This window comes from Chlamydotis macqueenii, chromosome 11, assembly GCF_036417535.1.
Source record: "Chlamydotis macqueenii isolate bChlMac1 chromosome 11, bChlMac1.mat, whole genome shotgun sequence".
Classification (NCBI taxonomy): domain Eukaryota; kingdom Metazoa; phylum Chordata; class Aves; order Otidiformes; family Otididae; genus Chlamydotis; species Chlamydotis macqueenii.
Window position 1 is genome coordinate 405,740 of NC_141566.1, and position 20,716 is coordinate 426,455.

The 20,716-nt window shown below is 49.8% G+C and overlaps 3 long non-coding RNA genes across 6 annotated transcripts in view; all 3 read left to right on the forward strand.

The window, feature by feature from the left end:
* LOC147599313 (uncharacterized) overlaps positions 1-20,716 on the forward strand; it is a 151,434-nt gene that overhangs the window by 11,678 nt on the left and 119,040 nt on the right. The gene's annotated exons all lie outside the window — the stretch shown is intronic.
* On the forward strand, positions 503-2,277 carry LOC147599315 (uncharacterized). Of its 2 annotated transcripts, none has more exons than XR_015259804.1 (4): positions 503-551; positions 819-920; positions 2,039-2,128; positions 2,255-2,277. It is a non-coding gene; the product is annotated as an uncharacterized LOC147599315 (long non-coding RNA). The 2 variants fall into 2 exon arrangements; XR_015259803.1 differs by lacking the exon at positions 503-551 and adding an exon at positions 628-721.
* Positions 12,328-15,019, forward strand: LOC147599316 (uncharacterized). Of its 3 annotated transcripts, none has more exons than XR_015259798.1 (4): positions 12,328-12,383; positions 12,651-12,752; positions 13,870-13,959; positions 14,954-15,019. It is a non-coding gene; the product is annotated as an uncharacterized LOC147599316 (long non-coding RNA). The 3 variants fall into 3 exon arrangements; XR_015259800.1 differs by lacking the exon at positions 14,954-15,019 and adding an exon at positions 14,085-14,107; XR_015259799.1 differs by lacking the exon at positions 12,328-12,383 and adding an exon at positions 12,460-12,553.

Consider the following 20,716-nt stretch of genomic DNA (forward strand, 5'->3'; position numbering starts at 1 on the left):
AATACACATTAATTATACATATTCATTAAATTCCAAGAAATAATATGCATAAACATAAATTTTCTGAGAAACCATTACATCATTTCCCTACCCACTCGCGCATGCCCAGTCTTTTGAGTCGAGGGTCTTTTGGTGGTCTTGGTGGTCATCAAAACGCCCCCTCCTCAAATTCGCTGGTCAAACTCCTCCTTGAAATCTCCATATCTGGTCTTGAGAACAGGTCGCGGTGCTGCTTGATTTTCCTGGCTCCAAAGTGATGGCTCAGGGCCTATTTCTGCAGGTGGGGTTTGGGGGTGTTTGGGACTTACCATTGTATTAAAGATATGCTAGGCTAGCTTCTAACAAATGCGTATTATAATATCTCTAGGGTCCCACTCCCTCTAAGGACAAATAGATTTCGTATAAAACTTAACCTATGTGACTACAGTTCTACAGTTAGCAAGAATCACCTCATACTGATATTTAATTTTCAACATTTATGTCATGTAACAGAGTGCTTACTGCCTGTGGAGAGGAGCTGCTGCAGCTGAAGCTGGAGAGGCCACAGAAAGGTAAAGAAGAAGAAGAAACCAAAGGCCAGCCAGCCAGCAGCTGCCTCCCGCTGCAGGCCAGAGAGAGCCTAGCCTGCCTCTCCGGGTGAGGAAGGATCCCTCTTTGTACTCTTCAGCAGGCCAGACCGCCACTGCGCACTGCACAGTCTGTACGTGGAACCTGAAGCACGGTACGGCCACATAGCGCGCGAGCGAGCGTGGGTGGGTGGCTACGTGTCTAGGAAGCTTTTTGTCTAAGAGCTGTAAGACACCCACGTATTCTCTTAGGTGGAGGACAGCCAAGTGGTCGGAGTTACAGAAGAGGAGAGAAGCAGAAAGCAGCATCTGACCTGTCAGATTCTCCCAGCAGTGCCGGGAGTGAGAGCTGTGGTGAGTCCCCGGCCCCTGGGGCTCTGCCTCCTCTCTTGTGCGTCCCTGTCCTTCCCTGCCGCTCCCGTGACCCCTACCTTTCCCAAGCTGCTGTGATTTGTTGTTGTTGTTATTGTTTCCTTCTACCTCTCCTCTTCTGTCTGTTCTTGTATGCTCTTCCCCCTTTCTCTCTCCCTTTAAATCTCTTGTTCTACCGCTTCCTTTTGTTTTGTATCCCTGCACTTTTGTTCTGCTCCCTTTCCTTCCTTTGTTTGTCCTCTGTCTCTGTCCTGCGGCCCATTGCTGTTTTTGCCTTTTCCATCTCTTTGTCCTGATCTGCATCCGTCTTCTCCCCCCAACTAATTTCTCCAGCCTGTTTTCTGGCCTGCTTTTCTTTGCGCCTCTGCATGCCTGCCCTGTGCCTCTGCCTTTCTATCTCTCTCTTTCTTTTCTTATCTTTCTTTCTCTATCTCTTTGTCTTGCGTACTGTCACTGTTTTTTTTTTTCTGTTCTGTATCTCACTGTCTGTGACGTCCTCTGTGCCCCTGGATGTGTTTGCAGCCCCTGGGTGCAGAGCTGATGGCTGAGGACAGGCACAGGGAAGGGGGTGATGTGCTGTGGGGCTTTGGCAAGGGCCCCTGCTCCTGATGGGCTCCAGCTGGGGCTGGAGGTGGGGCAGCCCCAGATGGGTCCAGTGAGGCTGAGGGTGGGCCTGGCCCTGGCCCTGGCCCTGCTGTATGAGGGGCCTCCAGCTGTAAAGGGGGCCGCCTGGGCATGGCTGCTGGAGGGGACTGAGGAGTGAATCACAGGCAGGTGCCTCCAGCAAGGAGTGGCTGGTCCATCTGAGCCCTCCCTGACAGAGCAGACACCAGGACGCAGTGCCAGGAGCTCCGTGCCTCTGTCGGCCACGTGTGCGAGCCACCACGTTCTGCTACATTTGTCATTCAGCCCTGTCCAGAACGTAGCTGTGGTAGAAGTTAGATAGCATGCATGGTCTTGCTAGAAATGAAGCCTGGAGCATTTGTTTTCTTGTAGGAAGCTAAAGCAGGTGGTTTTTGATAATGTTGTCATTGCATGTAATGACATACTTTTCTAGTTAGCTTGGTATGACACCTATTTTTTTTCTACCTACACCCCAGAAAAAGTAAGTTGAGCTTTGCGTCTCTCAGCATCTGAAGCACCACGAGCGGCAGTTGCGGCGTCGGACTTCTTGGCAATGAGTGGAGCCGGTGAGCAGAGCACTGCGGCGCTTTTGAGGAGGAGAGTGCCATAGAAGAGATTGGTGGTAAGTGGTGTGATGTTGAAGGGCGGTGCTGTTTGGTAGGTTTTATTTTTGGGTTTTTTTTTTTTTGCAGATGGTGATGAGGAGCTGGGCGAGGAAGCGCCATCTTAGTTAGCATGGGGTTGTTCTTTTGAGGATGGAATCTGATTTCTGGCCATTTGAGAGCTAAGTTGAGGGACCACAGCCGAGGAGGGAACAAGGTTGAAAACTGCAGGGAGGGTGTAGTAAATTGATGGGAGGAAGAGGGCTCCCTGGGAACAGTCTCTCTCGGGAAGGTGAAGGGGGAGACGTTACTGGTCAGTGTACGCTGGGCAAGAGTGTTGCAGCCTGGGGCGGTCTGCCTTTTATGCAGTCTCTAGGCTGGATAATGTTTGTGGGCCTGTAGAGGCGCTGGCAAGGGCCGGCGAGGAGCAGCACGAGCTTTCAGTGCTGGCACTTTTGGTGTGGCAGCAATCGTCTGACGTCCGTTATTTTGAGGCCTTTTTTCCGGTGGGTGGCCGTGCGGAGTTGACAGTGAAAGCGGGAGCACTGGCGTCCAGGAAATCCCAGAGCCCTCCTCTGCTCGGAGGCAGTTCACGAGGACAGAAGTGTTGCTGTGCTCCTTAACAAACAAATATTCAACTTGGCACATAGAGGGTGAGGAGATCTCGGCTGTACTTAGGGTTGAGAAAATGTATGTAGGCATCTGTGTCTGTCCCCTGCCTGTATGTAGGACAGCGGTTCGAGTGAAACTAAAGCTGCCAATGAGTCAAAAAAAGGCCTGGGTGTCTGAAAAATGCAAAAGCTTTAAAGGCCGGTATCAGCAGCTGTACCAAAGGTGCTGCAAGATACTCTGTCCTTCACGTGGTTTTAGTCCTGAGAAACCTCGCCCCAAAAGGAAGATTCCTGCCTAGCTTCAAACTAAGGGGTTTTTCCCTCTCTCTGCTGAATGTCTGCTGCCAGCGTTTCACCGTGGTCGCCCTTTCCTTGGCCGTGAAAGTACGAGATGGATGGAAAGGAGCCGCAGCGGTCTGCAAGTACAAGGTACGTCTGCGATGCGTGACTGCATTTTTCCTAAGGGACTTGCCGCATGGATTTTAGAGTGAATGTTAAGAATGTGGTGATTTTCCTTCTGTAGTCTTTTAACTAAATATTCAGACACAGGAAAAATCAAATGAGGTGTGGTCTGGAGCATAGTCTGGCCATGGGAAAAAAAATATTCTGGACAAGGAAAAAAAAAAAAGCCACTCAATTTGGGGATAGTTGGTGTGACCCAGTGGGAGACGGAGGGGTTCTCGCTGGGGATTACGCAGTGTGGGTCCATTGTCCGGTGTGGGTCATCTCGTGCAGGTTATGCCGGGTGAGTTACGTGCTGTGGATTGTCCTGCGTGGACTCCCTGCTATAGGTCATCCTTACGCACCTTTCTTCCCGCACGTACCCCTTGTCCTTGCGTGTCCGTCTCTCCCTCGTATCCGTCCCCACTGTCCCGCTCTGTGTTTCTCAGCCCTCCTGACGCGTGGATCAAACTCTACAACTCGGAGAGAGTTATAAAGCAGGCATGTTTAGTTGGCACCGGGTGCGTGGGGGATTGCTTCTCCAAAAGCACGCACACTGACAGCACATTTTACCAAAAATGTATCCGGTGCAGGTACACACATTCCTAGGATTGCACAATACAGACATACATGTGCATAAGCGAGGCGGGGTTATTAAAAAACCACTTGCGTTAGCATTTCAGATCTGTCTCTGGTGGTCATTTACTTCTTCAGGGGTCTGATCTTCCTCTAGATGAACTTCAGTCATTCACCCATGCTCTCCTTTCACTTGGGGATTTCAGCAGTTTCTGAACGACTCCTGTTATCATGTCCTTTGCTTGACATATTAGTCCTTGACTGAATACCAGTTTCTTGACAAGTACCAGTCCCTGATAAGCTTAAGTGAGTTTCAAGGCAAAGAGGATTGTTAGGCATTGTCTAGCAGACAGTTAGTCTCCTAAATCAAGCAGTATGCAGACAGTCAGTCTTCTAAATCAAGCAATATTTAGCAGACCGTTAATTCCCTGTATCACTTGCAAATGCTTTTCACTAAAACACCCCCCCACCGTGTGAGGTTTTCCTCCCTTGTGAGTTTTTTTTCCCCTGTGTTTTGCCCGTTGCGTGCCCTGCACTCTTGTTTTGTGTCCCTGTTCGACGCCCCCCTTTTTGGCGCTGCCTCCCCATGACCCCTCTGTCTTGGGATCCTGGGGGCGCTGCCTGTGTTCCCCAACTTGCCCAGTGCCCCCCACCCCCAACGTGAGTTGCCACGTAAGGCGCGCACGGTTTTGGTGGGACTACCCCCCTGTGCTGCCCAGCGCTGAATAAACATACCTACTTTACAGTCTTACAGATTGTGGAGTCCGTTTTCCGCACGTCAGTTTGGCGAGCCAGCCAGGAGGATCTCTGCTTGGCTGCGGGATCGACTGCGGAGCGGACGCCCCTAGGCGCGCCCCGAGCACTTTCCTCGGAGGAGCCTCCGCTGCCAGCCGCTCACCGCAGGAGCAGACAACGACCTCCTGAAGCCGCGGACCAAACGGTATGTTTAATGGTAGGGGCCTGTAAGTCGTACGCGTGGCTGGGGCAGCTGGTAAATCGCGCAGAGACGTCTGGCGTGCAGCATAGTCCCCGTTGGTTGGGTACCCAGGTTAGTTTGGAGCATCAAAGGGGACTCGCTGACCGATAGAGCGGCCGCTAGCGATCTTGGGGGTAGATCGAGCGAGTCCGAGGTAACCGCTGCATCCCATTGCTGGGAGCCAGGATGGACCTGCTGATGATCGGTACATGAGAAGCAGGAGAAGGGTAAGCGGGCCTCTTTAACCCGGATTTGGAGATAGTTTAACATCAGTAGGTGAGTTTGTTCTTGCAACCGTTTTGCAGCTGCTTTAAAAGGCTGGTATGAATGAGGGATCCCTGTGCTGTATGGTTAAGAGAGTGTGGTTGAGTGATTGATTGTAAGTGTGGTGTGGAGGAGTGAAATGGTTAGTCTAAATTTGAATCATTCCTTGAGACCCTCTCACAGAGGAAATATAAAATGGGCAACACTCAAGGGGGAATATTAAGGAAAAGCCCCCTGGGCTGCATACTCGCCCACTGGAAAGATATTGCCGGGGGTGGAGGTACGGAAAGTAAAAAGACTCTTATTAAATATTGCAATCAGTGGTGGCCATTGTATAAGTTAGAGGGTGAAGTCAAGTGGCCGTTCAATGGAACGTTGGATTACAATACTGTGTTGCAGCTTATGTTGTTTCTTAGAAGAGAAGGGAAATGGGACGAGGTGTCGTATGCAGATATGTTTTTTACCCTACGAAATCACCCAGAGTGGCAAAGGGACTGTGGGATGATATCCCCGCAGGACCCTATGGTACTCGCACTCGAACGGGAGAACAAGGGGGGTGGGGGCAGGTTAAAAAGGTGCTGTTCATCATGCAGCATTGGGCAGAGGTGTACGAAAGCAGATAAAGTACGCCAGGTTCCAGAACAAGATTTAAGTGATTTGTTTAAACCTCCCCCCCGATCACAGGACCAGGACGCAGACTCGGAAGGGACATCGAATCCCCCTGATAGCCCTGTATCTTCCCGTACTAGACAGAAATCTGCTCCGACAATCTTACAAGCACCCCTCCGGGAGGCGGTGGGGCCGGATGGCGGAACAATGTTAATTAAAGTACCCTTCTCCACCGCTGACTTGGGAGAGTGGAGAAAAATTGCTAAAGATTACAGAAGCGATCCGGTAAGTGTGGCTAAACATTTCCAGTTCATTGTAAAACAACATAATCCGGACTGGAAAGACATACAGCTGCTATTAGAATACATGACTGAAACGGAGAAGCAGTTGATTTTAAAAACGGCAGGAAATCTAGCCGAGGATTATTATAAAGTTACCGGGGGAGATGTTAAGGAACACTTCCCCCTCCAGGACCCGAAATGGGAGGTAAACAGGTCAGTACATATGGAAAGATTGCAGGAATATCAGGAGTGGATTTCGAAGGGGATGGAACGGGCAATCCCTAAGACTATAAATTGGTCAGCCTTATATGCAATTAAACAAGGTCCTTCCGAGTCTCCATCTGAATTCCCGGATCGACTGAGGGATGTGATGCGTCGTAGCACGCCGCTGGACCCGGGGTCTGAGGTAGGGATACAGCAACTAGTTTCTCTGCTCTGTTCCTGGGTCAGTCTACGGGGGACATAAGACGAAAGCTTCAAAAGTTGCGTCCTGCGGAAAGCAGGAATTTAGAGATCTTGCTGGATGAGGCTTGGAGAGTGTTCAGTAATAGAGAAGAAGGGTATCGGCAGGGACAAAGAAGGTTGGTGGCTGTCGTTCGGGGAGATGGGGAGTGGAGAGGTAGGCGAAATCAGCCTCGGTTGGGGTTGGAAAAGGATCAGTGTGCAATGTGCAAGGGCTTTGGCCACTGGAAAAAGGAATGCCCAAGGAACAAGAAAGAAGGCCGGAGGATCCCGGCGAATGTGAGGATAGCTCATGTGATAGAAGACTGACGGGAACCTGGGGAGTCTACCCTAGCGGATCCACTGGTTATAATTAAGCTAGGGGAAAAACAACAACAAGTAGAATTCTTAGTAGATACAGGGGCAACATATTCGGTTCTGAATCAAGCTTTGATGCCCCTGGGAAATGATTATGTCATGGTAAAAGGAGCGACTGGCCAAAGTGAAAAGGCATATTTTTGTAAGCCTCTAAAATACAAATTGGGAAAACAATGGGGTATCCACAAATTTTTATATATGCCCAACTCCCCGAAAGCACTTTTGGGGAGAGATCTATTGGAACGATTGGGAGCAAAAATTATATTTGAAAAAGGAGAAATTACTCTGGAGGTAAAAGATCAGCAATATATTCAGATATTGAGTCTAACCTTAACCAGTCTCCCCTCAGAAGGAAAAATTAATGAGGAAATCCTAAACCAAGTGTACCCGGGGGTATGGGCTACTGATGTACCTGGAAGGGCGAAAAGTGCTCCACCTGTTGAAGTTAAGGTTAAGGAAGGCCGACGACCGGTAAGAATTAAACAATATCCCCTAAAGAAGGAAGACAGAGAAGGAATCCGGCCGGTGATAGAAAAATTTCTACAGTTAGGACTATTAAAGGAGTGAGTGTCAGAATTCAATACCCCTATATTACCTGTTCGGAAACCCGATGGGTCATATAGGGTGGTCCAAGACTTACGGGCGGTGAATAAGATAACTGAGGACCTCTACCCAGTAGTGGCCAATCCATATACCCTGCTGACTGTGTTGACACCTGAACTAATTTGGTTTACTGTTTTAGATTTGAAGGATGCTTTCTTTTGCCTCCCTCTCCATGAAGCCAGTCAAAAATTGTTTGCGTTCGAATGGGAAAACCCTAAAAGTGGTCGGAAGACCCAGCTCACTTGGACGGTGTTGCCACAAGGATTTAAAAATAGTCCTACCATTTTTGGGAATCAGCTTGCAAAAGACTTAGAATCCTGGGAAACCCCATCTGGGGAAGGAAAATTGTTGCAGTATGTAGATGATATCCTGATTGCCACGAAAACAGAGGAAGACTGTATGGCATGGACGGTGAGTCTGTTGAATTTCTTGGGACTCCAGGGATACCGTGTCTCCAGGAAGAAAGCCCAGGTAATGCAACGTAAAGTGAATTATTTGGGCTATGAAATTAGTGCGGGGCAGAGAACTTTGGGACAGGCCCGCAAAGAGGCAATATGCCAGACTCAGAGACCTCAGACAGTAAAGGAGTTACGGACTTTTCTGGGAATGACCGGGTGGTGCCGATTGTGGATCTATAATTATGGACTGCTTGTTAAACCACTGTATGCTCTGACAGCTACTGAGCAGAAGCACCTTGAGTGGAACAAAGAGACCGAACGAGCCTTTGAGCTACTGAAAAAGGCGTTGATGTCGGCCCCGGCCTTAGGACTCCCAGATGTGAGTAAGCCGTTTCTTCTTTTCTCCCATGAGAAACAGGGTATTGCCCTGGGAATATTAGCACAAGATCTGGGTCCATATCGACGGGCAGTTGCCTATCTCTCTAAGCAGTGAGACGCCACTGCAAAGGGTTGGCCTGGATGCCTACGGGCGGTTGCAGCTGTGATACTGAACATACAGGAAGCCCGAAAGTTTACCCTGGGCCAGAAAATGACTGTTTTGGTGTCTCATACAGTATCAGCAGTACTGGAAGCAAAGGGTGGGCACTGGCTCTCTCCACAAAGGTTCCTGAGATATCAAGCTGTATTAGTAGAACAGGACGATGTGGAAATCGTGGTCACTAACATTGTCAACCCAGCTTCTTTTCTCGGTGGGAACACAGGAGAACCAGTGCACCATGACTGTTTGGAAACCATCGAAGCAACATATGCAAGCCGCCCAGACCTGAAGGATAGCCCCATGGAAAATGGGGAAAACTGGTTCACAGACGGGAGCAGTTATGTCTTAAATGGCAATCGACACGCGGGATATGCCATCACTACCAGCCAGCAGGTAATAGAGTCAGGGCCTTTGCCCATGAACACCTCCGCACAGAAGGCAGAAATAATTGCCCTAACCCGAGCCCTGGAGTTGGCCCAGGGCAAAACTGTGAACATTTACACGGACTCAAAATATGCCTTCGGAGTTGTGCACGCACATGGAGCAATCTGGAAAGAAAGAGGACTATTGAACTCCCAGGGAAAAAATATCAAACATGCAGAAGAAATTTTGAAGCTACTAGAAGCTGTCCAGCTCCCTGAGAAAGTGGCAATTATGCATATTAAGGCACAGCAGAGAGTGAGCTCCGATTTGGAGAAAGGGAATGAACTGGCGGACAGAGAGGCAAAACAAGTGGCCAAAATGAAGGTGAGAATAGAAGGGGCTCTAATTCCTGATAGGCAAATCTCTCTAGAAGGTAAGCCAGAATATACCAAGGAAGATCAGAAACTTATCACAGACTTGGAAGGGTCATATAATGAAGAGGGGTGGGCTTATACCCCACAGGGAAGACTAATTATTCCCTCTTGTTTACTGTGGCACTTGATACGGGAGGAACATAGAAAAAGGCATTGGGGAACAGAGGCTCTGTATGAACATTTGATAAGGGAAATCGTGGCTAGAAACTTATATACCACAGTGAGACAGGTGACTCAACAGTGTGACCTTTGCCTCCAGACTAATCCAAAAAATACTCCCAAACCAGAAATGGGCCAGATTGGGAAGGGCAATGGGCCTGGACAACAATGGCAGGTTGATTTTACAGAACTTCCAAGAAAAGGGGGGTATCGCTATTTGCTGGTATTAACTGATACCTTTTCAGGTTGGCCAGAAGCGTTCCCAACTAGGACAGCCAAGGCTCGGGAGGTAACTAAAGTGTTGGTACAAGAGAGAATACCACGTTTTGGGGTTCCAGCAACCATATCCTCAGACAGAGGACCACATTTTGTCTCAAAAATAGTGCAACAAATCAGCCACCATTTAGGTATAGATTGGCAACTTCATACCCCGTATCGCCCTCAGTCGAGTGGCCAAGTAGAGAAAATGAATCACTTAATCAAACAGCAAATTGTGAAATTGGGACCAGAAGCAAACTTAACGTGGCCTCAGTCACTCCCTTTAGCCCTTCTGCGTATACGAACGAGACCAAGGGCAAAGGAAGGACTGAGTCCCTTTGAAATTTTGTATGGACGACCCTATGGAATACAGAGGGGAATGTCTACGCAAGCTGGGGATGAAATTATGACTTCCTACACGGTGGCATTGGGCAAACAGCTCAATAAAATTGGAAAGCATGTAATTGGGACCCGGGGAAGAGGTCTAGATGAACCTGTGCATGATATACAACCTGGAGATGATGTATATGTAAAGTCTCTTGCAGAAAAAACCTTGGAACCACAGTGGGAAGGACCATACCAGGTACTCCTCACCTCCTTTACAGCAATCAAGATCAGAGAGCAGAATGCCTGGATACACCACACTAGGGTAAAAAAGGCACCACAAAAACTCTGGACTTCTGAAGTTCAGGGACCCCTAAAGCTTAAACTGAGAAGGTAGAATGTGGATTAAGGTTTGTGTAATCCTGGTAAATCTACAAACGATGAACATAGCTGGCAGTAAAAGAATTTACTAATTTTCTAGAAAAGGGGGGACTGAGAGAAGGAGTTAAAGAAATCTTAATAGATATGGCATTGATTAATTATTGCTGTGCATCCTAAGGAATCAAGTTGATAAATAGTGCTTAATGTTTTGTTAACTACTTGCTTAATAATTTGCTAACCATTGTGCAAACTATTTGAAGCAGAAAGTCTTGCAGTTCTTCACGAAAGACAGTTCCCGGTAAGGACTAGGGGGGTCGCTTCAAGAACCAGCTAAAACCGACCCTGCAGCTTGAATGAAAGCCAAGGGATAACTGAGTTTGCGCAGGAACAAAAGGTTACTAGCGGTGACGAAGAGGAGTCACCTGCCTTCATCCCCACGACCCCCGACGACCACCATCAGGAGGCACTGCGCAAGCCCAGACAGGAGGAGTTTATGAAAATGACCCCTTGGGACTAATTTTAATAGGAAGCGGGGATAGGTCATGCATATGTCTAGGCGTATTGTGAAACTTGATGTATATGTAACATTTGGTTGTGTAAATTTAAAGTGAGTTGCCACGTAAGGCGCGCACGGTTTTGGTGGGACTACCCCCCTGTGCTGCCCAGCGCTGAATAAGCATACCTACTTTACAATCTTACAGATTGTGGAGTCCGTTTTCCGCACGTCAGGAGGAACCGGCCGTGGCTCGTCCGGCTGAACACCCAGGAGCGGAGCGGTGGGGGGCTGCTGCCACCTGGTGACGGAAAGCGGGAACTGCAGCTCGGGAGTCGCGCATGCGCAGTGCTCTGCCCTTCTCCCGGCAGGCACTGTGTTCGGCCTTCGGACTGCGCATGCGGCCGGGAGCAGCATGGCGGTGTGCGGCCGGCGGGTCCCGGCGGCGGTGACGGGTGAGTACCGAGGGCACCCGTGAGGTGAGCGAGCCCCTTTCGTGGCTGCAGCGCTGTCTCCTGCCCGCCCGGGGAGCCTCAAGCCGCCCGCTCGGAGCCGAGCCGGGCGAGGGCAGCCCCGGGGAGTGACCCGAGAGCAGAGAGAAGGGAAGAGGGGCAGGAGGGGGCCCCCCCTCCCGGGCGGAGACGCCGGGCACCTCCCCAGCTCGCCAGAGCTCCCCCCGAGCCTCCCCCGGCCCCGTGCAGCTGCCCGCCGCTCCGGCGCGTCCCCTGAAGCCTGTCCCGTAGCACCGGGCCACGCCCTGCCCTGAAGGCTGCGAGGGGGGACCTCAGTGTATCTGGAGAATCCCCTGCGGCAGCAGGCGCTCCGGCCAGGGGCCGCGTGCGGTAATAACGGTCGCTGCTTCTTCTTTCCCTCTCCCAGAGGCCGTGGCTGTCCGTTCCTCCCTTGGGAACGCTGTTGACTGCACTCGCCTCAGGCTTGTGTGGGCTGTCTCTGCCCGGCCGCGCTCTCCTGGCGGTGCGGGAGCGAAAATGAACGGATGGAGCTGTTACCGAAATCCGGAATAAAACTCCTTAACAGCAACGAGAAGTTAAGAAGCAGGCACTTCTTTATTGCAGCGCTGGGCGCACGGGGGATCGCTCCACCTAGCGTGCGCACCCATTTGATCAACAGCACGGGTTAAATACACATTAATTATACATATTCATTAAATTCCAAGAAATAATATGCATAAACATAAATTTTCTGAGAAACCATTACATCATTTCCCTACCCACTCGCGCATGCCCAGTCTTTTGAGTCGAGGGTCTTTTGGTGGTCTTGGTGGTCGTCAAAACGCCCCCTCCTCAAATTCGCTGGTCAAACTCCTCCTTGAAATCTCCATATCTGGTCTTGAGAACAGGTCGCGGTGCTGCTTGATTTTCCTGGCTCCAAAGTGATGGCTCAGGGCCTATTTCTGCAGGTGGGGTTTGGGGGTGTTTGGGACTTACCATTGTATTAAAGATATGCTAGGCTAGCTTCTAACAAATGCGTATTATAATATCTCTAGGGTCCCACTCCCTCTAAGGACAAATAGATTTCGTATAAAACTTAACCTATGTGACTACAGTTCTACAGTTAGCAAGAATCACCTCATACTGATATTTAATTTTCAACATTTATGTCATGTAACAGAGTGCTTACTGCCTGTGGAGAGGAGCTGCTGCAGCTGAAGCTGGAGAGGCCACAGAAAGGTAAAGAAGAAGAAGAAACCAAAGGCCAGCCAGCCAGCAGCTGCCTCCCGCTGCAGGCCAGAGAGAGCCTAGCCTGCCTCTCCGGGTGAGGAAGGATCCCTCTTTGTACTCTTCAGCAGGCCAGACCGCCACTGCGCACTGCACAGTCTGTACGTGGAACCTGAAGCACGGTACGGCCACATAGCGCGCGAGCGAGCGTGGGTGGGTGGCTACGTGTCTAGGAAGCTTTTTGTCTAAGAGCTGTAAGACACCCACGTATTCTCTTAGGTGGAGGACAGCCAAGTGGTCGGAGTTACAGAAGAGGAGAGAAGCAGAAAGCAGCATCTGACCTGTCAGATTCTCCCAGCAGTGCCGGGAGTGAGAGCTGTGGTGAGTCCCCGGCCCCTGGGGCTCTGCCTCCTCTCTTGTGCGTCCCTGTCCTTCCCTGCCGCTCCCGTGACCCCTACCTTTCCCAAGCTGCTGTGATTTGTTGTTGTTGTTATTGTTTCCTTCTACCTCTCCTCTTCTGTCTGTTCTTGTATGCTCTTCCCCCTTTCTCTCTCCCTTTAAATCTCTTGTTCTACCGCTTCCTTTTGTTTTGTATCCCTGCACTTTTGTTCTGCTCCCTTTCCTTCCTTTGTTTGTCCTCTGTCTCTGTCCTGCGGCCCATTGCTGTTTTTGCCTTTTCCATCTCTTTGTCCTGACCTGCATCCGTCTTCTCCCCCCAACTAATTTCTCCAGCCTGTTTTCTGGCCTGCTTTTCTTTGCGCCTCTGCATGCCTGCCCTGTGCCTCTGCCTTTCTATCTCTCTCTTTCTTTTCTTATCTTTCTTTCTCTATCTCTTTGTCTTGCGTACTGTCACTGTTTTTTTTTTCTGTTCTGTATCTCACTGTCTGTGACGTCCTCTGTGCCCCTGGATGTGTTTGCAGCCCCTGGGTGCAGAGCTGATGGCTGAGGACAGGCACAGGGAAGGGGGTGATGTGCTGTGGGGCTTTGGCAAGGGCCCCTGCTCCTGATGGGCTCCAGCTGGGGCTGGAGGTGGGGCAGCCCCAGATGGGTCCAGTGAGGCTGAGGGTGGCCCTGGCCCTGGCCCTGGCCCTGCTGTATGAGGGGCCTCCAGCTGTAAAGGGGGCCGCCTGGGCATGGCTGCTGGAGGGGACTGAGGAGTGAATCACAGGCAGGTGCCTCCAGCAAGGAGTGGCTGGTCCATCTGAGCCCTCCCTGACAGAGCAGACACCAGGACGCAGTGCCAGGAGCTCCGTGCCTCTGTCGGCCACGTGTGCGAGCCACCACGTTCTGCTACATTTGTCATTCAGCCCTGTCCAGAACGTAGCTGTGGTAGAAGTTAGATAGCATGCATGGTCTTGCTAGAAATGAAGCCTGGAGCATTTGTTTTCTTGTAGGAAGCTAAAGCAGGTGGTTTTTGATAATGTTGTCATTGCATGTAATGACATACTTTTCTAGTTAGCTTGGTATGACACCTATTTTTTTTCTACCTACACCCCAGAAAAAGTAAGTTGAGCTTTGCGTCTCTCAGCATCTGAAGCACCACGAGCGGCAGTTGCAGCGTCGGACTTCTTGGCAATGAGTGGAGCCGGTGAGCAGAGCACTGCGGCGCTTTTGAGGAGGAGAGTGCCATAGAAGAGATTGGTGGTAAGTGGTGTGATGTTGAAGGGCGGTGCTGTTTGGTAGGTTTTATTTTTGGGTTTTTTTTTTTTGCAGATGGTGATGAGGAGCTGGGCGAGGAAGCGCCATCTTAGTTAGCATGGGGTTGTTCTTTTGAGGATGTAATCTGATTTCTGGCCATTTGAGAGCTAAGTTGAGGGACCACAGCCGAGGAGGGAACAAGGTTGAAAACTGCAGGGAGGGTGTAGTAAATTGATGGGAGGAAGAGGGCTCCCTGGGAACAGTCTCTCTCGGGAAGGTGAAGGGGGAGACGTTACTGGTCAGTGTACGCTGGGCAAGAGTGTTGCAGCCTGGGGCGGTCTGCCTTTTATGCAGTCTCTAGGCTGGATAACGTTTGTGGGCCTGTAGAGGCGCTGGCAAGGGCCGGCGAGGAGCAGCACGAGCTTTCAGTGCTGGCACTTTTGGTGTGGCAGCAATCGTCTGACGTTCGTTATTTTGAGGCCTTTTTTCCGGTGGGTGGCCGTGCGGAGTTGACAGTGAAAGCGGGAGCACTGGCGTCCAGGAAATCCCAGAGCCCTCCTCTGCTCGGAGGCAGTTCACGAGGACAGAAGTGTTGCTGTGCTCCTTAACAAACAAATATTCAACTTGGCACATAGAGGGTGAGGAGATCTCGGCTGTACTTAGGGTTGAGAAAATGTATGTAGGCATCTGTGTCTGTCCCCTGCCTGTATGTAGGACAGCGGTTCGAGTGAAACTAAAGCTGCCAATGAGTCAAAAAAAGGCCTGGGTGTCTGAAAAATGCAAAAGCTTTAAAGGCCGGTATCAGCAGCTGTACCAAAGGTGCTGCAAGATACTCTGTCCTTCACGTGGTTTTAGTCCTGAGAAACCTCGCCCCAAAAGGAAGATTCCTGCCTAGCTTCAAACTAAGGGGTTTTTCCCTCTCTCTGCTGAATGTCTGCTGCCAGCGTTTCACCGTGGTCGCCCTTTCCTTGGCCGTGAAAGTACGAGATGGATGGAAAGGAGCCGCAGCGGTCTGCAAGTACAAGGTACGTCTGCGATGCGTGACTGCATTTTTCCTAAGGGACTTGCCGCATGGATTTTAGAGTGAATGTTAAGAATGTGGTGATTTTCCTTCCGTAGTCTTTTAACTAAATATTCAGGCACAGGAAAAATCAAATGAGGTGTGGTCTGGAGCATAGTCTGGCCATGGGAAAAAAAATATTCTGGACAAGGAAAAAAAAAAAAAAGCCACTCAATTTGGGGATAGTTGGTGTGACCCAGTGGGAGACGGAGGGGTTCTCGCTGGGGATTACGCAGTGTGGGTCCATTGTCCGGTGTGGGTCATCTCGTGCAGGTTATGCCGGGTGAGTTACGTGCTGTGGATTGTCCTGCGTGGACTCCCTGCTATAGGTCATCCTTACGCACCTTTCTTCCCGCACGTACCCCTTGTCCTTGCGTGTCCGTCTCTCCCTCGTATCCGTCCCCACTGTCCCGCTCTGTGTTTCTCAGCCCTCCTGACGCGTGGATCAAACTCTACAACTCGGAGAGAGTTATAAAGCAGGCATGTTTATTTGGCACCGGGTGCGTGGGGGATTGCTTCTCCAAAAGCACGCACACTGACAGCACATTTTACCAAAAATGTATCCGGTGCAGGTACACACATTCCTAGGATTGCACAATACAGACATACATGTGCATAAGCGAGGCGGGGTTATTAAAAAACCACTTGCGTTAGCATTTCAGATCTGTCTCTGGTGGTCGTTTACTTCTTCAGGGGTCTGATCTTCCTCTAGATGAACTTCAGTCATTCACCCATGCTCTCCTTTCACTTGGGGATTTCAGCAGTTTCTGAACGACTCCTGTTATCATGTCCTTTGCTTGACATATTAGTCCTTGACTGAATACCAGTTTCTTGACAAGTACCAGTCCCTGATAAGCTTAAGTGAGTTTCAAGGCAAAGAGGATTGTTAGGCATTGTCTAGCAGACAGTTAGTCTCCTAAATCAAGCAGTATGCAGACAGTCAGTCTTCTAAATCAAGCAATATTTAGCAGACCGTTAATTCCCTGTATCACTTGCAAATGCTTTTCACTAAAACACCCCCCCACCGTGTGAGGTTTTCCTCCCTTGTGAGTTTTTTTTCCCCTGTGTTTTGCCCGTTGCGTGCCCTGCACTCTTGTTTTGTGTCCCTGTTCGACGCCCCCCTTTTTGGCGCTGCCTCCCCATGACCCCTCTGTCTTGGGATCCTGGGGGCGCTGCCTGTGTTCCCCAACTTGCCCAGTGCCCCCCACCCCCAACGTGAGTTGCCACGTAAGGCGCGCACGGTTTTGGTGGGACTACCCCCCTGTGCTGCCCAGCGCTGAATAAACATACCTACTTTACAGTCTTACAGATTGTGGAGTCCGTTTTCCGCACGTCAGTTTGGCGAGCCAGCCAGGAGGATCTCTGCTTGGCTGCGGGATCGACTGCGGAGCGGACGCCCCTAGGCGCGCCCCGAGCACTTTCCTCGGAGGAGCCTCCGCTGCCAGCCGCTCACCGCAGGAGCAGACAACGACCTCCTGAAGCCGCGGACCAAACGGTATGTTTAATGGTAGGGGCCTGTAAGTCGTACGCGTGGCTGGGGCAGCTGGTAAATCGCGCAGAGACGTCTGGCGTGCAGCATAGTCCCCGTTGGTTGGGTACCCAGGTTAGTTTGGAGCATCAAAGGGGACTCGCTGACCGATAGAGCGGCCGCTAGCGATCTTGGGGGTAGATCGAGCGAGTCCGAGGTAACCGCTGCATCCCATTGCTGGGAGCCAGGATGGACCTGCTGATGATCGGTACATGAGAAGCAGGAGAAGGGTAAGCGGGCCTCTTTAACCCGGATTTGGAGATAGTTTAACATCAGTAGGTGAGTTTGTTCTTGCAACCGTTTTGCAGCTGCTTTAAAAGGCTGGTATGAATGAGGGATCCCTGTGCTGTATGGTTAAGAGAGTGTGGTTGAGTGATTGATTGTAAGTGTGGTGTGGAGGAGTGAAATAGTTAGTCTAAATTTGAATCATTCATTGAGACCCTCTCACAGAGGAAATATAAAATGGGCAACACTCAAGGGGGAATATTAAGGAGAAGCCCCCTGGGCTGCATACTCGCCCACTGGAAAGATATTGCCGGGGGTGGAGGTACGGAAAGTAAAAAGACTCTTATTAAATATTGCAATCAGTGGTGGCCATTGTATAAGTTAGAGGGTGAAGTCAAGTGGCCGTTCAATGGAACGTTGGATTACAATACTTTGTTGCAGCTTATGTTGTTTCTTAGAAGAGAAGGGAAATGGGACGAGGTGTCGTATGCAGATATGTTTTTTACCCTACGAAATCACCCAGAGTGGCAAAGGGACTGTGGGATGATATCCCCGCAGGACCCTATGGTACTCGCACTCGAACGGGAGAACAAGGGGGGTGGGGGCAGGTTAAAAAGGTGCTGTTCATCATGCAGCATTGGGCAGAGGTGTACGAAAGCAGATAAAGTACGCCAGGTTCCAGAACAAGATTTAAGTGATTTGTTTAAACCTCCCCCCCGATCACAGGACCAGGACGCAGACTCGGAAGGGACATCGAATCCCCCTGATAGCCCTGTATCTTCCCGTACTAGACAGAAATCTGCTCCGACAATCTTACAAGCACCCCTCCGGGAGGCGGTGGGGCCGGATGGCGGAACAATGTTAATTAAAGTACCCTTCTCCACCGCTGACTTGGGAGAGTGGAGAAAAATTGCTAAAGATTACAGAAGCGATCCGGTAAGTGTGGCTAAACATTTCCAGTTCATTGTAAAACAACATAATCCGGACTGGAAAGACATACAGCTGCTATTAGAATACATGACTGAAACGGAGAAGCAGTTGATTTTAAAAACGGCAGGAAATCTAGCCGAGGATTATTATAAAGTTACCGGGGGAGATGTTAAGGAACACTTCCCCCTCCAGGACCCGAAATGGGAGGTAAACAGGTCAGTACATATGGAAAGATTGCAGGAATATCAGGAGTGGATTTCGAAGGGGATGGAACGGGCAATCCCTAAGACTATAAATTGGTCAGCCTTATATGCAATTAAACAAGGTCCTTCCGAGTCTCCATCTGAATTCCCGGATCGACTGAGGGATGTGATGCGTCGTAGCACGCCGCTGGACCCGGGGTCTGAGGTAGGGATACAGCAACTAGTTTCTCTGCTCTGTTCCTGGGTCAGTCTACGGGGGACATAAGACGAAAGCTTCAAAAGTTGCGTCCTGCGGAAAGCAGGAATTTAGAGATCTTGCTGGATGAGGCTTGGAGAGTGTTCAGTAATAGAGAAGAAGGGTATCGGCAGGGACAAAGAAGGTTGGTGGCTGTCGTTCGGGGAGATGGGGAGTGGAGAGGTAGGCGAAATCAGCCTCGGTTGGGGTTGGAAAAGGATCAGTGTGCAATGTGCAAGGGCTTTGGCCACTGGAAAAAGGAATGCCCAAGGAACAAGAAAGAAGGCCGGAGGATCCCGGCGAATGTGAGGATAGCTCATGTGATAGAAGACTGACGGGAACCTGGGGAGTCTACCCTAGCGGATCCACTGGTTATAATTAAGCTAGGGGAAAAACAACAACAAGTAGAATTCTTAGTAGATACAGGGGCAACATATTCGGTTCTGAATCAAGCTTTGATGCCCCTGGGAAATGATTATGTCATGGTAAAAGGAGCGACTGGCCAAAGTGAAAAGGCATATTTTTGTAAGCCTCTAAAATACAAATTGGGAAAACAATGGGGTATCCACAAATTTTTATATATGCCCAACTCCCCGAAAGCACTTTTGGGGAGAGATCTATTGGAACAATTGGGAGCAAAAATTATATTTGAAAAAGGAGAAATTACTCTGGAGGTAAAAGATCAGCAATATATTCAGATATTGAGTCTAACCTTAACCAGTCTCCCCTCAGAAGGAAAAATTAATGAGGAAATCCTAAACCAAGTGTACCCGGGGGTATGGGCTACTGATGTACCTGGAAGGGCGAAAAGTGCTCCACCTGTTGAAGTTAAGGTTAAGGAAGGCCGACGACCGGTAAGAATTAAACAATGTCCCCTAAAGAAGGAAGACAGAGAAGGAATCCGGCCGGTGATAGAAAAATTTCTACAGTTAGGACTATTAAAGGAGTGAGTGTCAGAATTCAATACCCCTATATTACCTGTTCGGAAACCCGATGGGTCATATAGGGTGGTCCAAGACTTACGGGCGGTGAATAAGATAACTGAGGACCTCTACCCAGTAGTGGCCAATCCATATACCCTGCTGACTGTGTTGACACCTGAACTAATTTGGTTTACTGTTTTAGATTTGAAGGATGCTTTCTTTTGCCTCCCTCTCCATGAAGCCAGTCAAAAATTGTTTGCGTTCGAATGGGAAAACCCTAAAAGTGGTCGGAAGACCCAGCTCACTTGGACGGTGTTGCCACAAGGATTTAAAAATAGTCCTACTATTTTTGGGAATCAGCTTGCAAAAGACTTAGAATCCTGGGAAACCCCATCTGGGGAAGGAAAATTGTTGCAGTATGTAGATGATATCCTGATTGCCACGAAAACAGAGGAAGACTGTATGGCATGGACGGTGAGTCTGTTGAATTTCTTGGGACTCCAGGGATACCGTGTCTCCAGGAAGAAAGCCCAGGTAATGCAACGTAAAGTGAATTATTTGGGCTATGAAATTAGTGCGGGGCAGAGAACTTTGGGACAGGCCCGCAAAGAGGCAATATGCCAGACTCAGAGACCTCAGACAGTAAAGGAGTTACGGACTTTTCTGGGAATGACCGGGTGGTGCCGATTGTGGATCTATAATTATGGACTGCTTGTTAAACCACTGTATGCTCTGACAGCTACTGAGCAGAAGCACCTTGAGTGGAACAAAGAGACCGAACGAGCCTTTGAGCTACTGAAAAAGGCGTTGATGTCGGCCCCGGCCTTAGGACTCCCAGATGTGAGTAAGCCGTTTCTTCTTTTCTCCCATGAGAAACAGGGTATTGCCCTGGGAATATTAGCACAAGATCTGGGTCCATATCGACGGGCAGTTGCCTATCTCTCTAAGCAGTGAGACGCCACTGCAAAGGGTTGGCCTGGATGCCTACGGGCGGTTGCAGCTGTGATACTGAACATACAGGAAGCCCGAAAGTTTACCCTGGGCCAGAAAATGACTGTTTTGGTGTCTCATACAGTATCAGCAGTACTGGAAGCAAAGGGTGGGCACTGGCTCTCTCCACAAAGGTTCCTGAGATATCAAGCTGTATTAGTAGAACAGGACGATGTGGAAATCGTGGTCACTAACATTGTCAACCCAGCTTCTTTTCTCGGTGGGAACACAGGAGAACCAGTGCACCATGACTGTTTGGAAACCATCGAAGCAACATATGCAAGCCGCCCAGACCTGAAGGATAGCCCCATGGAAAATGGGGAAAACTGGTTCACAGACGGGAGCAGTTATGTCTTAAATGGCAATCGACACGCGGGATATGCCATCACTACCAGCCAGCAGGTAATAGAGTCAGGGCCTTTGCCCATGAACACCTCCGCACAGAAGGCAGAAATAATTGCCCTAACCCGAGCCCTGGAGTTGGCCCAGGGCAAAACTGTGAACATTTACACGGACTCAAAATATGCCTTCGGAGTTGTGCACGCACATGGAGCAATCTGGAAAGAAAGAGGACTATTGAACTCCCAGGGAAAAAATATCAAACATGCAGAAG